General features: G+C 42.2%; 1 long non-coding RNA gene across 1 annotated transcript; it reads left to right on the top strand.

Annotated features, from left to right (window-relative positions):
* Positions 1–2231: 2231 nt before the first annotated feature.
* Positions 2232–13249, top strand: LOC117724023 (uncharacterized). The gene is made up of 3 exons (XR_013105148.1): positions 2232–2734; positions 6117–6299; positions 7474–13249. It is a non-coding gene; the product is annotated as an uncharacterized LOC117724023 (long non-coding RNA).
* Positions 13250–13471: the final 222 nt, after the last annotated feature.

The following is a 13471-nucleotide window of genomic DNA, read 5'->3' on the forward strand; positions in this document are numbered from 1 at the left end:
AGCTGACCTCCTGGCGATTCTTTGCACAACCTGGCTACTGCTGTCTTTGCTCCAGCAACAAGGCCTCTAACAGACATCTCATTTTTACTATGAGCCACGTAGGTGTGTGCCAGGCACCCCTGTGTACTACCAGCCACCACCTGCTGTTACTGCTAAGAGAAAGACCTAGAGAGTGTGAGAACTGGAGGGTATGGACACCTTGAAGTGCCTGATATTGACACATGACACCCAAGACCAGGTCCTCAGCACTAAGGAGATTTATTTGCCTTAGAGGGATAAAGGACAGGAAGTAAGAGACAAAACTAGGAGATAGAAGATGAGAGAGAAGAGGAAGGGGATGACAGAGAAGGAAAAAAGGTATTTGTTCTGGAGTGGGACAAAGGACTGCCCCTGGATAGAGAGAAGAGAGATGGGACCCACAGGCAAGTGACAGTTTATAAAAGTAAAAGGGAAAACTCCATGTTAGGATGAGGTGTTTATTATAACTGGGCCTGTTAGGGCAGCCAATGGGGGATTTTGATTTCCCCCATTCAATACTTCGAGAGCTGGACCTTGGTAGTCAACCTCAGGGAAGGAAGTGGCTACATAAGGGAATAGACTTGGTGGCTAGGCTTAGGAATGTAACCTAAAGGTTTTTAACAAGGCGGAGGGGATGGGGGAGAAGGGCAAGGTCTACCACAGTTGTTTTCCATGCTCTGGTTGGTTAGGGTGCCTTCACACCTGAGTAACAGCCCATCCCTGCGTTCTCTCCTTCTCCTTGTAGTCTGCTTGCACGTCAAGCAGAGGACCACAGCTCTTTGTGAAAGGGCGGTTTTCATTTAATTTAGAAAATAACCACATCGGCCACATCAGGACCCCAGATGTGCTCAAGTCTCAACTCCGGATCAGACACATCAGGTTCAAATGAGGGCTGGCTTCCTCTTCTGATCATCCTATCAGTGGCTTATTTTGGTGCTATTTTTTCTGATTTTGCTTAGAATATCCTCAAGACCTTTTAAAAATAAAGATGCTCAGACTCTGAAAAATCCCGGCTTATTGGTGATAGTCGGCCTGGAAATTTTAAGTAAGTTCCAGAGAGTGACGGATCATTAGGAAACACTTCTGTGTTAGATGACTAGAAATATCCCTAAACAATTCACGGTATCCTTTTGTTTTATTGCAAGTTTTGTGATGGGGATGGAATCCAGAGCTTCCTGCACTGCAGGCGAATATTCATGCAATATCCTTTTACATTTTTTTTTTTAACAGAAAAATCCCCTGGTGCCAACATCATAGAAAGAAGAAGTGTGTCTATTGAGCACACAAGCTAATTCTGCATCTGTGTCTGCTGGGGACAGGGTATGTGAGTGTCAGGGTTGCAATCAGTGGGACACGCCTCTCTCCTGGTGAGTTAGCATCATATGCATGAATAAAAAGAATAGTCTATAAACACACTACCGAGATTAATCCATGCTGTTGCATAATGTTCTATAATTTCTTGTTTACACCATGATATTCTGGCTTACTCTCCTGTCATCGAACATTGGGAAGGTCTAAGTATTTAATTAATTTAATTGTATATATGTATTTGTGTGTGTGTATGGGTATGTGTATATACGTGTGTGTATGTGTGGAGGTATATATATGTAGGTGGTGTGTGTATGTGTGTAGGTGTAAAGGTGTGTGTGTGTTGTGTGTGTTGTGTGTGTGTGTGTGTGTGCCCTTGGAGGCTAGACAAGCACATTAGATTCCCTGGAGCTGGGATTACAGCCAGTTGCGAGCAGCCTGATGTGGGTGCTGGGAACTGAACTCTGGTCTTCTGGAATAGGATGTCAAGGGCACTTAGTACAGAGCCATCTTTCCAGCCCCAAGGTGTTTAATCCTTATGCAGATATGAATATGTATACACGTGTCTCTCAGCACACATAAGCCACATTTCCTCTTAAGAACAACATATTTAAAGCAGAACTCTTCATTCTTTACCCCCAAGTTCCATTCACTTTCTGTCTTCCCTGTGACACACAATGACATCTGGATTCGTGGGTAACCATCCACTGTGCTGGTTAAGAACAGATGCCATGTACACTTATCATTTATGAATCATGAACTGTGTTTCTGGAGAGAAGATAAATGCTCTTAATTTTAATATATTTTGTGTAAAAAGACAACTCAACAAAATTCACACTAAAATTTAATTTTTAAAGAATATTTATTTGGTTAACTCTCTCTATTGTTCACAATCTTATTAATTTTTATTTTTAAGTTTCAAATTACTCTTTTTTTTTTCTTTTGGAGACAGGATCTCAGTACATAGCTCTGGATGGCTCACTATGTAGACCAGGCTGTCTAACTTACAGAGATCCATCTACCTGTCTCTGTCTCCTGATTCTTAGGGGTAACGTATGTGGGACCACATCCATATGCATAAGAGGAATGATCTGGTGGTGTAAATGCCTAGGATTTAAAGCCTAGGAGACGTCCAGTGTTTGAGCTCTGCTGCTCTGTTCTTCAGCTGTTCTTCAGACTATTATTTGGGAAGATTTTTGTCAATAGCAGAGTCAGTGAGTCAACTGAAATGCATCTCCTTTTCCCACCAAGTGCCTAACCTAATATCAAACAGAACACTTCCTTCCTCCATCTGGAAGCTGCTTTCCCGTCCCCTCGACTCCACCCCGTGTTGGATGTTGTTTTCAAAACACATTGGAGCATGTGCCTCTGAAACTGGTTGCAACTCCAAGCACAGCGGTAAGTTCAGGTGAGGTCATTGCCCAGTAAGTTGGGAGTTAAGCTGGGAGCCCAGTGAGAAGAAGTCAGCATGGGTCTCGGGGAGAAAGGGATGCCTAGCTTCAGATGTCAATAGGAGAATAAATCACCTGTCATAGATTCTTTATGTGTCTGAAACACTGTCCAGGGTCAATTGGTAATATGTTTAAGTCTTAATCGTTCTCTTTGAGGTAGGAAATAATATGTTTGTTTCTCAGAGGTACAGCTAGGCTTTCAACTTCAGAGTCCAGGGTGGAGTCACAATGAATCCATTTTCAAAACCATTTTTGATCACATGTGCTTGTGTGTGCCTTTAACAGTGAAGTGTGTGTGTGTGTGTGTGTACACATGTGTGTGTGTTCTTAAAAAAAAAAAAAACAGGCCTTCAGGTTTGTGATGGGTTTGGATGAGATGTCCCCCATAGTCTTGAGTATTTGAATTATTGGTCCTCAGTTGGTGACACAGTGTGGGGAGGCTGAGGAGATGTGATCTTATTGGAGGAAATGTGTGATGGGGGTGGGTTTTAAGGCTTTAAAAGCCAGATGTCACTCCTAGTTCACCCTCTTTGCTTCCTGCTTTGGGTTGAAGACCTGAGCTCTCAGTTGAATGCTCCAGATGCCATGCCTGCCTCCCTGTGCGTCCCTGTGTGTTGAAGATGGATTCTTATCCTTGGCACTGCACTGTCAGCCCACATAAGCCCTTCCTTCTATGAGTTGCCATGTCGTGGTGTTTATCAGAACAACAGAATGGTAGCTATAGCTTTAATGTCTCCCGCAATTACTAGAGAGTGGTGCATCGACTGTACTAAGAACTCCAAAATTTCGGCTTAGTTTTTAACTTAACCTCTTGTATGAATTTGAGGATATTGGCGGTATCTTTCCAATTCTGAAGTTCTACCCTATGACTTCTAGATATCTCTTTTACTATCAAGGTTAAAAATCAACAAAAAACAGAACCTAGAACACTTTACAAAACACATTTGGGCTGTGCTGGGATATAACATAACACTTGAGTATTTGGCCAGCATGCATACGGGCCTTACGTTCAATTCCTAGCACTGAAAAAAAAAAGAAAATATCAAAATAAAAATTTAAATGTTGGAAGGGTGACAATATATACACATGAATGCAAATGTCACAATGAAACTTAGTGTTTGGTATGCTAACCAAAAAATTATTTTAATGTATCCTAAGGTACTTGAGGGCCTTGAATGAAAAGTACTGTATTTATGATTTGTGCTTTTTGTGTCTGAGCTTCTCTCCATGAAAGGGAACTTGTATCACTTCAGCTGCAACTGTGTATGTTTGTGTGCATTTGTGTGCATGCGTGTGTGTGTGGAGGAGTGGTTCTCTCTCTCTCTCTCTCTCTCTCTCTCTCTCTCTCTGTGTGTGTGTGTGTGTGTGTGTAAGCCAGAGGTTGCCCTCAGGTGACTTCTTCAAATCATTTTCCACTTCATCTTTTGCGACCGGGTCTATTCCCGAACCTGGATTTGGCTAGACCAGCTGGCAAGCAAGACTCCGAAATCCTTCTGTCTCTGTTACTAGAACTAGGATTATAGGAAGATCCTTAAAACATTAACAATCATGCTTGCTAGGTGAACTCTGGTCCTTATGCTTGCCTGGTGAGCACTTCACAGACTGAGCCATCTCCCTAGCCCTTGAGTTTGTGTTAATAATCGTCTAGGACTATTTTGTTTTAAAGATAAATTCTAAAGCAAAAGTCCCCAATTCAAGTATATTACACATGGCTGGATGGATTTAAATAACAATTTAATGATACTTTAAAAAAAAGTGTTTTGATTTTGTCAACACTGGGAGGACAATGCAGGACACACATTCTTATTTGATGAAGTAAACTTCGTCAACAATAGCGTGACCTCATTGCACAGGTTCACACATCAACATGGATGCCAAGTTTTGTTTCAAAACTTTGAGTTCTTGTGGCAGTGCATACAACAATACCACTGGTGGTGTGGGAAAAAGCTAATGGTGGTTATCAGATCTCAAAGGCCACAGATGAGAAAAACTGTTCTTTGTTTTGTACTTACGGTTGGTTGGTCGGTCAGGAATGTTGATGTTAAACTTTGTGTGAATAGTGCTTGGCCTTCAAAGGCACTTTCCTATGTAGAAAGCTTGGGGACCTTTTCCTCTAGGACATGATAATGTCTTGTCACCATTTGCTATTTGACAAGGATACTTCTGATACCACTAAGTCACAAAAAGTTACACCAAAAATATGAGTGCAGCGAATTTGTCATCTGCAAATACAGTGAAGGATTATGGGATTATCCATGGTTTCCCAGAATGTCTCTGTGATACTCATTGAACTTCACTGGAGAATGTTTTTACCCAAATTGATTACTTCTTCGTAGGAGAAATAATTCATATTTTCCCCTCTAAGCACACTGGGAATTGTGCAATTTATATTGACATACTTTCAGTTTCTGGAATTTCATAAACTCTAAGTGAACAAAGATGCTGTTTCTGTGAGCTGTGCTGAGTATGCAAAGGCAGAGTTCAGAGACTAAGTGTGGAGCTGGCACAGAATACTAGTAGAAATGCAGGCATGCTTTTTCCTCTAGAAATCCAACGTTTTGTGAAGTGGAATGATTAACTCATCGTGCTGGGACAATTACAAGATATGATGTTGTTGTTTTTAAATATAAGCTTTCATACAGCATAACAGCTGACACATAAGGAGTTGACAGGGTCATGGCTAGAGTCTAAGTAAAGATGTTCTGATAACCTTGGCCACTACAGACAAGACAGCAGAAGATGGCATTAACTATAGATATTCATATAGTATTAGTTAGGACAATGTTGGGATCCAGAATTTAAAGTCAAGAATAGTAAATTAAAGTATAGAGATCTGTGATGAAGACTTATTCTTATTTTCTGAGGTTAAAGGAGAGCATTTTTTTTCTTCTTTTTTTTTTAATGTAACAGTTTTTTTTAAAAAGTGTAATTAATTAATTAACATTTTAAATAAATTTCTCTCTGTCACTATCTCTCTGTCTCTCTCTGTCTCTCTGTCTCTCCCTGTCTCTGTCTCTCTCTGTCTCTCTGTCTCTCTGTCTCTGTCTCTGTCTCTGTCTCTGTCTCTCTCTCTCTCTCTCTCTCTCTCTCTCTCTCTCTCTCTCTCTCTCTGTGTGTGTGTGTGTGTCTATGCTGGACTTGTGCATGTAAGTTCAGTTCCTGAAGAGGCCAGCAAAGGTTGTGAACCATTTGGCTTGGGTGCTTGGGTGCTGAGTGAAGTTGTGTCCTATGGAAGAATCACACATAATCTTACTCACTGGGCATTTCTCTGGCTTCCCTCCTATCCGCTCTAAAAGGTTTATTTTATTACTTCTATTTTGTATGTGGCTCTGAATGAAGGTCCTCATCCTCAGAGGTCAGAGGTGCCAGATCGTTTTGGAGCTGAGTTACAAGTGGTTGTGAACCACCCACTTTGGGTGCTGGGAATTGAACTCCGGTCCTTTGCAACAGCAGTGTGTGCTCTAACCACTGAACCATCTCTTCAAACACAGCGTTTCTTACTAGAAGCTTTCATCCACCCAGGTAAAAGACCACAGTGATTTCTCCTTTTCTTTGGCTCAGCTGTACTAACCTCCAGCTTACTCACTGGTCTAGCATCTGTAGAGATGTCATCAGCATTGTTCTAGCTGCCATAAGCCCAAATAAATAAGTAAAGATGTCCATTTTATCTTGTAAAGATATATAGAAAGACTTGAAAATAAAACACTAAGATCTGGAGTGAGGAGTCAGTAAGATGATTTGGTGGCTAAGGAGAACTTCTGCCAAGTTTGGTAATCCAAACTCCTTCCCAGGACTCACATGGTGAAAAGAGAACACATATTCCTGTAAGTTACGTTGTTCTCTGCTCTTCACACGTGTGCCATGGTGTGAACAGCCCCACCCCCTTTCAAACACATACACAGATAAATGTAATATCTTTCTATTTACCTATCTATCCATCTATCCCTCTATCCATCCATCCATCCATCCATCCATCCATCCATCCACCCACCCATCCACCCATCCACCCATCTATCTATCTATCTATCTATCTATCTATCTATCTATCTATGTATCTATCTATCATGTATCCATCCATCCACCCATCCACCCACCCATCCATCTATCTATCTATCTATCTATCTATCTATCTATCTATCTATCTATCTATCTATCATGTATCCATCCATCCATCCATACAATCAAGATTAAAAAAAACATATTTTCTAGATACTCTGCCCAACCAATGACCAGAGTGTGACCAGGCAATGCAGTAAGTTTCCTACTGGCCCTGACTGTCACATTCTGATGGGTTGGACCAATGGATTGCACCTAATAAAATATGGTGGTAGGGCTGGAAAGATGGCTCAGCAGTGTAGAACACCAGCTTCTTTTCTAGAAGACAGAGGTTTCCTTCCCAGCACTCTCATGGCTGCTAATAATCACCTGTAACTCCAGTTCTAGGGGATCCGATCCCTTCTTCTGGCCTCCATGGCTAACAGGCACACATATTGTGCAGACACACATGTAGCCAAAACACTGTACATGCAAAATTAAAATGTAAATCGTAATACATAAAAATAAAACATGCTGGCCCGACTAGAATTATCTACCTGGATCACACTAAAGAATAACCCCAATAATAGAGGCTCAGCTTGAGGTCTGTGTTCAGTTGCTCAGCCGGTTACTAGGTTCTTCTCTCCTGTATCATCTGCAGCGGGGCTCCACCATGAAGAAGAGCATGAAGCTTTTTCCTGGCAACACGACAACATGGATGAAATGAAAACAAGAGCACAATGACAGTGATGACCTTGGAACCAAATGTCATGTATTGTCGAACAGGCATCTTTTGGATTCCCAGAAGTGATTTTTGATTAGACCGTCTCCTGTCAGCACCACAGCCATGACAATCCTTATCGGGACCCTTCTGTTATTGTGCTGTCTTCAAACAAAGATAGGAAATGTTCAAGTAAGCGGGCTAAGTCGTCGCCTCAAAGGAGCGTTAACTCATTGTTCTCCCTAGGCTTCCTTGAGAGCTGCTTACACAGTTTTTCTTGTGTGTTCGGCAGAAGCAGATTAATTTCCTAAACAGCCTTTACTGGGGTCTTTTCTTCAAACCCAAGCATTGCATGTGACAGGGACATATCTGCGAACTGTGTACACACATGGTATTACACTGAGCTTGCTTTACTGCATAACCGAGGCGAGCTTCGAGAATCATTTCACCGAGTTCTTCGTGAGCTAACAGGAGGCCTCTCAGGTGTCAGCTGGAACATGGTGACAAGGCCAGTTGGAGGAAGTGGTTATGCTTTGGGGGTCAAGACAGGCAGACACTCAGCATCCTGGGACCAGCTCCTGTTCAGAGCAGCCAGCTTACTCAATGGTCACGTTGTAGTGAACTGAGCTAATGCAGAGACCGGCATCTGTCCCCCACGTTAGTAGTGATTCCCACTCTGAGAGAAACCTCTGGAATTTCCTAATGTAAGGAACACCCTTGTGAAAATCTCTCTCTCTGCAATCCCACCTACAACGCTGGGCTGGGAAGAGGCTGAGCCATTCCTGCCTCCTCCTTTTGAAATCTAATACCCACCTTTTGCTCCTTATAGGAACCACTGGAATTTAGCTTCATGGTTCATTTACAATCCTGTGTTCCCCTCTTTATCCATTACAAGGGCAAGTTCATTAAATTAAAAGTCCTGTGTGTGCTGGAGACTTTTATAACAGTAGGAGTTAAGTGGGTAGGATGATATTGATCAAGTTATGCTGCTTTTATCTCCTTAAATATTCTGCTGACGTGCCTTCTCTCACTTGAGCCGATCAATTCTATAAAGTCATACATGCGATATGTAAACATTTGCCTATGCATCAGTTGTGGGTGGCGATAGCATTAAAAACTTAGAAGAAATTCAGTTGAAATGAAACTAATTTGTGTGGAATTTCTGCAGTTCTGAAGTAGATACATGCAATGATAGAGAAGGCTGCAGAAAGAGTTAAACGAGGTTTGTATGTGCACAAGTATGCACGTGCGTGTGTATGTGTGTGTTTGTGTGTATGTGTGTTTGTGTTTATGTGTGTATGTGTGTATATATGCATGTATATGTGTGTATATTTGTGTGTATGTGTGTGTTTGTATGTATGTGTATTTGCGTTTATGTGTGTATATGCATATATGTGTATATTTGTGTGTATGTGTGTATATATGTATATGTGTGTATATTTGTGTGTATATGTGTGTATGTATATGTGTGTGTACGTGTATTCATGTGTGAGTGTATGTCTCTGTGTGTATATGTGTCTATATGTATGTGTGTGCATGTGGTTGTGTGTGAGTGTATGCCTTTGTATGTGTGTGTATGTGTCTATATGTATGTGTATGTGTGTGTATGTGCTTTGTGTATATATGCTAAACACCATTTTGTAGGTACTGTGGGTTGTATTGCTCAGCCCTGGGTTTGGGTTTAGTTCAGATTAGATTAACTAGATGCAGTAGTAATATTTTGTTAAGTCTTGAATGGGGGAGGGGAGACATTTTATAGTCACTAATGTCTTGATTTAGAAGAGATGAAGCCAGGCGTTTCATTGGCAAACAGGCTGTTCCTGCTCTGAGCCAGAAAGAAGAGACTGTGGTGACAGCCCCATGAGGAACTTGAGGGTCACCAGGCTTTCATCTGTCTCCAGAGACCCTTACAGATTGCTGGGAAGTTCCACATGTCTTACCTAGGATGGAAAACCTTCAACTAGGCTGATCTTGTATCACCTACCAGGGAGCCAGAAACCCCAGAAGAAGAGAAAAAGAAAACAGTTGTATACACATGTACACACACTCTACCATACAGAATGTTCTGGTTGCTGGAGTGATGTTCTCCTCTGAGAGGGAGGCGTAAACTGAGAAAGGGCATGCTGGAAGTCGAGCCTCTAGGACCTGGGAAAGATAATCAACAAAGTCAAGTGCTACTACATAAGAGTGATGCCATGCAAGTTCCAAGACGGCAAAGCAAACTGACATGTTGCCTGGGAGGGGGCTGTTTTCTTTTTTTCTTTAAACAATTTTTTAAAATTTATTTTTATTTCCTAGGACCCCAGGGAGCTCTGCTGCCCTGTACTGTGGTGAAGCAGAAAGTCCTGTTCTGTCTGAAGAGTGAAAGGCAGAAGTCAGGAGAAAGCAGGCAGGGAAAGGTCTGGCTTCTCTGGGAAGTGATCTCTGCTCTTTGACTAATCTATCACAAAGGCATGTTTCAAGATGGCGGCAGGGGTGTGAGGCAAACCAGCCTGTAAGGTATGTGGGGCACACTTGCAGAGGATGGAGCCTTTGGAAGCTTGGCAGGGAACATTTTATTGAAGATAATCCATTTCTGATCAGGGCATGAGCTTTGCAGTTTATGGAAATTCCCCCAATCGTGTTAAAATGACATTGAGCCTCAAATATATTTGATGTTTGTTTTAGTGAGATGGCTTAGTGGGTAAAAACACTTAACATGCAAGGCTGGGACCTGAGTTTGATTCCCAGAAACCATGTAAAGGTTGGAGAGAACCAATCTGGAAGAGCGATTTATGTTTTGAACCTCTAAGACCCATTTCCTTTAGAGAACTTGCCCTCCACAGTTTCCACAGCCTTCGAAATCAGCACCGTCAATTGGGGACTAAGTATTCAAACACAAGGGCCTGTGGGGGACATTTCCCATTCAATCCAGACCTCTAGGGTGTGCCTTCATTGTGCAGAAGCTTGTTTAGGATCCCCACCTTCAAGGACGGCAGACATGCAAATCTGTGCTAACTGCATCTAGAAAGACCCATGCATTTTAGAAACAAAACAAAACACAGCAAACCAGAAGCTCCAGAAACAGCTGTTGATTTGCCGGTTGCCTCTAGCACGTCCTGTCTCCAGAAGACGTCACCCAGGCAGCTGTGAAGAGGTACTCCAGAGGACCAACCGCTTCCGTGCAGAGTAATAAATAATAATGTGACTATTTTGGTAGACAGTACTGTTGTGGCTTTACTTAGAAGTCATGACAGTGGGCACTTGGAATCCATCTGTGTGAACTGTCAGGAGAGAGAGTATCCTTGAGTCTGGGACGGGTATCCTTCTCTACCACCCGGAAGCTCTGCGCATGCTCCTGCTCAGGGCTCCTGAGCTAGACTAGACGGCTCAGCATGGCTTACTCCTGCGCCACAGTGTCTTTCAGCCCGCTGTCTGTGGAATGTCTAAGAAGGTTGGTTTGTGATATGATGAGTGGGCACTGTGGTTTCTTTCATTCTTGTCTGCCCAGGGGATGAATGTAAACTCCTGCTCCTTTTCCTGGGAGATTTTGTTTGGTTTTTTAATGCCAAAGGAGGAAACATAATGGAGGCAGGAGCCAGGCCTGTACATCTTGAGGTCTCTGATCTCACTCTCATTGGGGGTGGTCCGACTGGGCTGCCAACCACGTGACAACCAAGCCAAAAGCTTCTTGCTCCCTGGCAGCCCCCCAGATGAGGTTCCAGGAATCCTTCGTCTCATGCATCTTGCCAATTCTGAAACTTCTTGCTGACCAAGGCATCTATGTATTTTTAGTATGCCTGAGGTTCAGACTCCATCTAATGCAGAATCAATCACAGAGCAATAAAGTCCAATAGAGTGTGCACAAAACAACAGCGGCTGCTTCTCTGGTGCTCGGCCCATCTGAGTATCACCCCTCACTCCTAATCCCACCAGATAAGCACTGAAGCACTGGCCTGGGCTTTGTGTTGATCCTACCTTACTCTCTTGTGGTTTCTACCCCTGCTCCACACTTTCTCTGCTTTGCCTGTGTCAGAAAGCCATGTGGAACGACACTGGATGAGTTAATTCTTTCACTCAACAATGCTTTTAAAATTCATTGGCACGGTTGTGTATAACACAGTACGTTTATTTTCAAAGTTGTGTGTAATAGTCCATTGTACAGAGAACTGGTTAACCTCTTTTGGTTCTTGATTGACACTTGGTTTCTTTTAAGTGTGGTATTGATTAAAAAAAAAGTTTGTGATTGTTTTCCTGGGGCACAAACATGGAACTAGATTGGGAAGGCTCTTTGGTTTTCAGACACCCTTCACTCAGAACTCGTGAGCAAGGGAGAAATTCCTCAGGACTGGAGCTGCCATGTAAGACCATTGACCCACAGACATGGTGTTCCTCCGGATATATTAAATCCTATAACAGAAAATTAGATATGATCTGTACTTAAGGGGACTGGCAAAGAAGGCTATTTACAATGGCTCACATCTGAAGTCCCAACACTTAGGAGGTTGAGGCAGGAGGATTGCTTGAGTTGAAGAACACACTGGGATACAAAATGAGACTCTGTTTCTGAAAACCACACCAAAATAGATTTAAAAAAAAAAAAAGTAGAGTCCCCATGATTCAGTACAATAAACCACAACAACGATCAAGGCTTTCGGTGGCTGTCAGCTCTGGTAGGTCTAGGGAGCACGGTTTGGCCTTGAGTATTCTATGAGACTCTGTGTAGTTCTCAGGTCAGGGTGATTTCCAGTGACTTCAATGTTTCCCTCATATCTGCTTTTCTAAGACATAGTCTAACAAAGTACTTTACCTTCTCTGTCCACCCTGGAGTTTTGTTGGATGGGTTCTCCACAAAGACAATATCAAGAACACAGGTTTGACAGTAGTTGTAATAATTTTCTCAATTAGTGATCAAGGGTGGGAGGGCCCATTGTGGGTGGTGCCATCCCTGGGCTGGTAGTTCTGGGTTCTATAAAAAAGCAAGCTGAACAAGTCAGGGGGAGCAAGCCAGTAAGCAGCATCCCTCCATGGCCTCTGCATCAGCTCCTGCCTCCAAGTTCCTGCCCTGTGTGAGTTCCTATCCTGACTTCCTTTGATGATGAACAGCAATGTTGAAGTGTAAGCTGAATAAACCCTTTCCTCCCCAACTTGCTTCTTGGTCATGATGTGTTGTACAGGAATAGAAACCCTGACTAAGACAATAATATAGCTAGAGGACTAGAAATATCAGAGCAGTGTTAGAAATTTTCAACAGTGATTAATTAACAAATATCCATTCAGAGACTTCCGTTTGAGCCTTTAACTTACTTGACCTTTTTGAGTGTTCAAATGGGTTTGTTTGCTTAAATATTTACTGTAACAACTTCATCAAGATCATCCACTGTACAGCTTATATCATACAACTCAGTAGTTTTTAGAATAGGCAAAAAACTAGCACCATGGTAATTTGGGACTTTTTTTTTTCATTCCGAAGAGAAATCCTGTACCCATTAGCGGTTATTCCTCCTCATATGAACCCAACTTCACTAGTTCTAGAAAACCACTCAACTTCTGGTGCATAAATATGCTCATTTGAATATTTCTAATAAGTGGGATTGTACAACATGTGAGCTTTTTGAGACTGGCTTTTTTCACTTAGCACGCTCTTTACAAAGATGACATCTATTGCAATATATATATCAGCATTTCATCCCTTTTCGATGATAATATCTCATTCTGTGGACACTGTGTTTTGCCCATTCATCAGGTGACAGACATTTGAATTACTTTATATTTTATTTTTTTGTTCAGTTCTCTCCCCCTCCCCACCATGTGGTTTCATTTCTTTATGAACTGTTTCCATTCATTTCACCCCTTTAAAGAAATCCCCTAAAACAGGGATTGCTGATGAAGTGGAGATTTCTGGTTGTGTCATGTGATACAGACTCATGTGGTATTTTGCTGAAGCAAAACCCGTGAG

This window comes from Arvicanthis niloticus, chromosome 19 (assembly GCF_011762505.2).
Source record: "Arvicanthis niloticus isolate mArvNil1 chromosome 19, mArvNil1.pat.X, whole genome shotgun sequence".
Taxonomy (NCBI): domain Eukaryota; kingdom Metazoa; phylum Chordata; class Mammalia; order Rodentia; family Muridae; genus Arvicanthis; species Arvicanthis niloticus.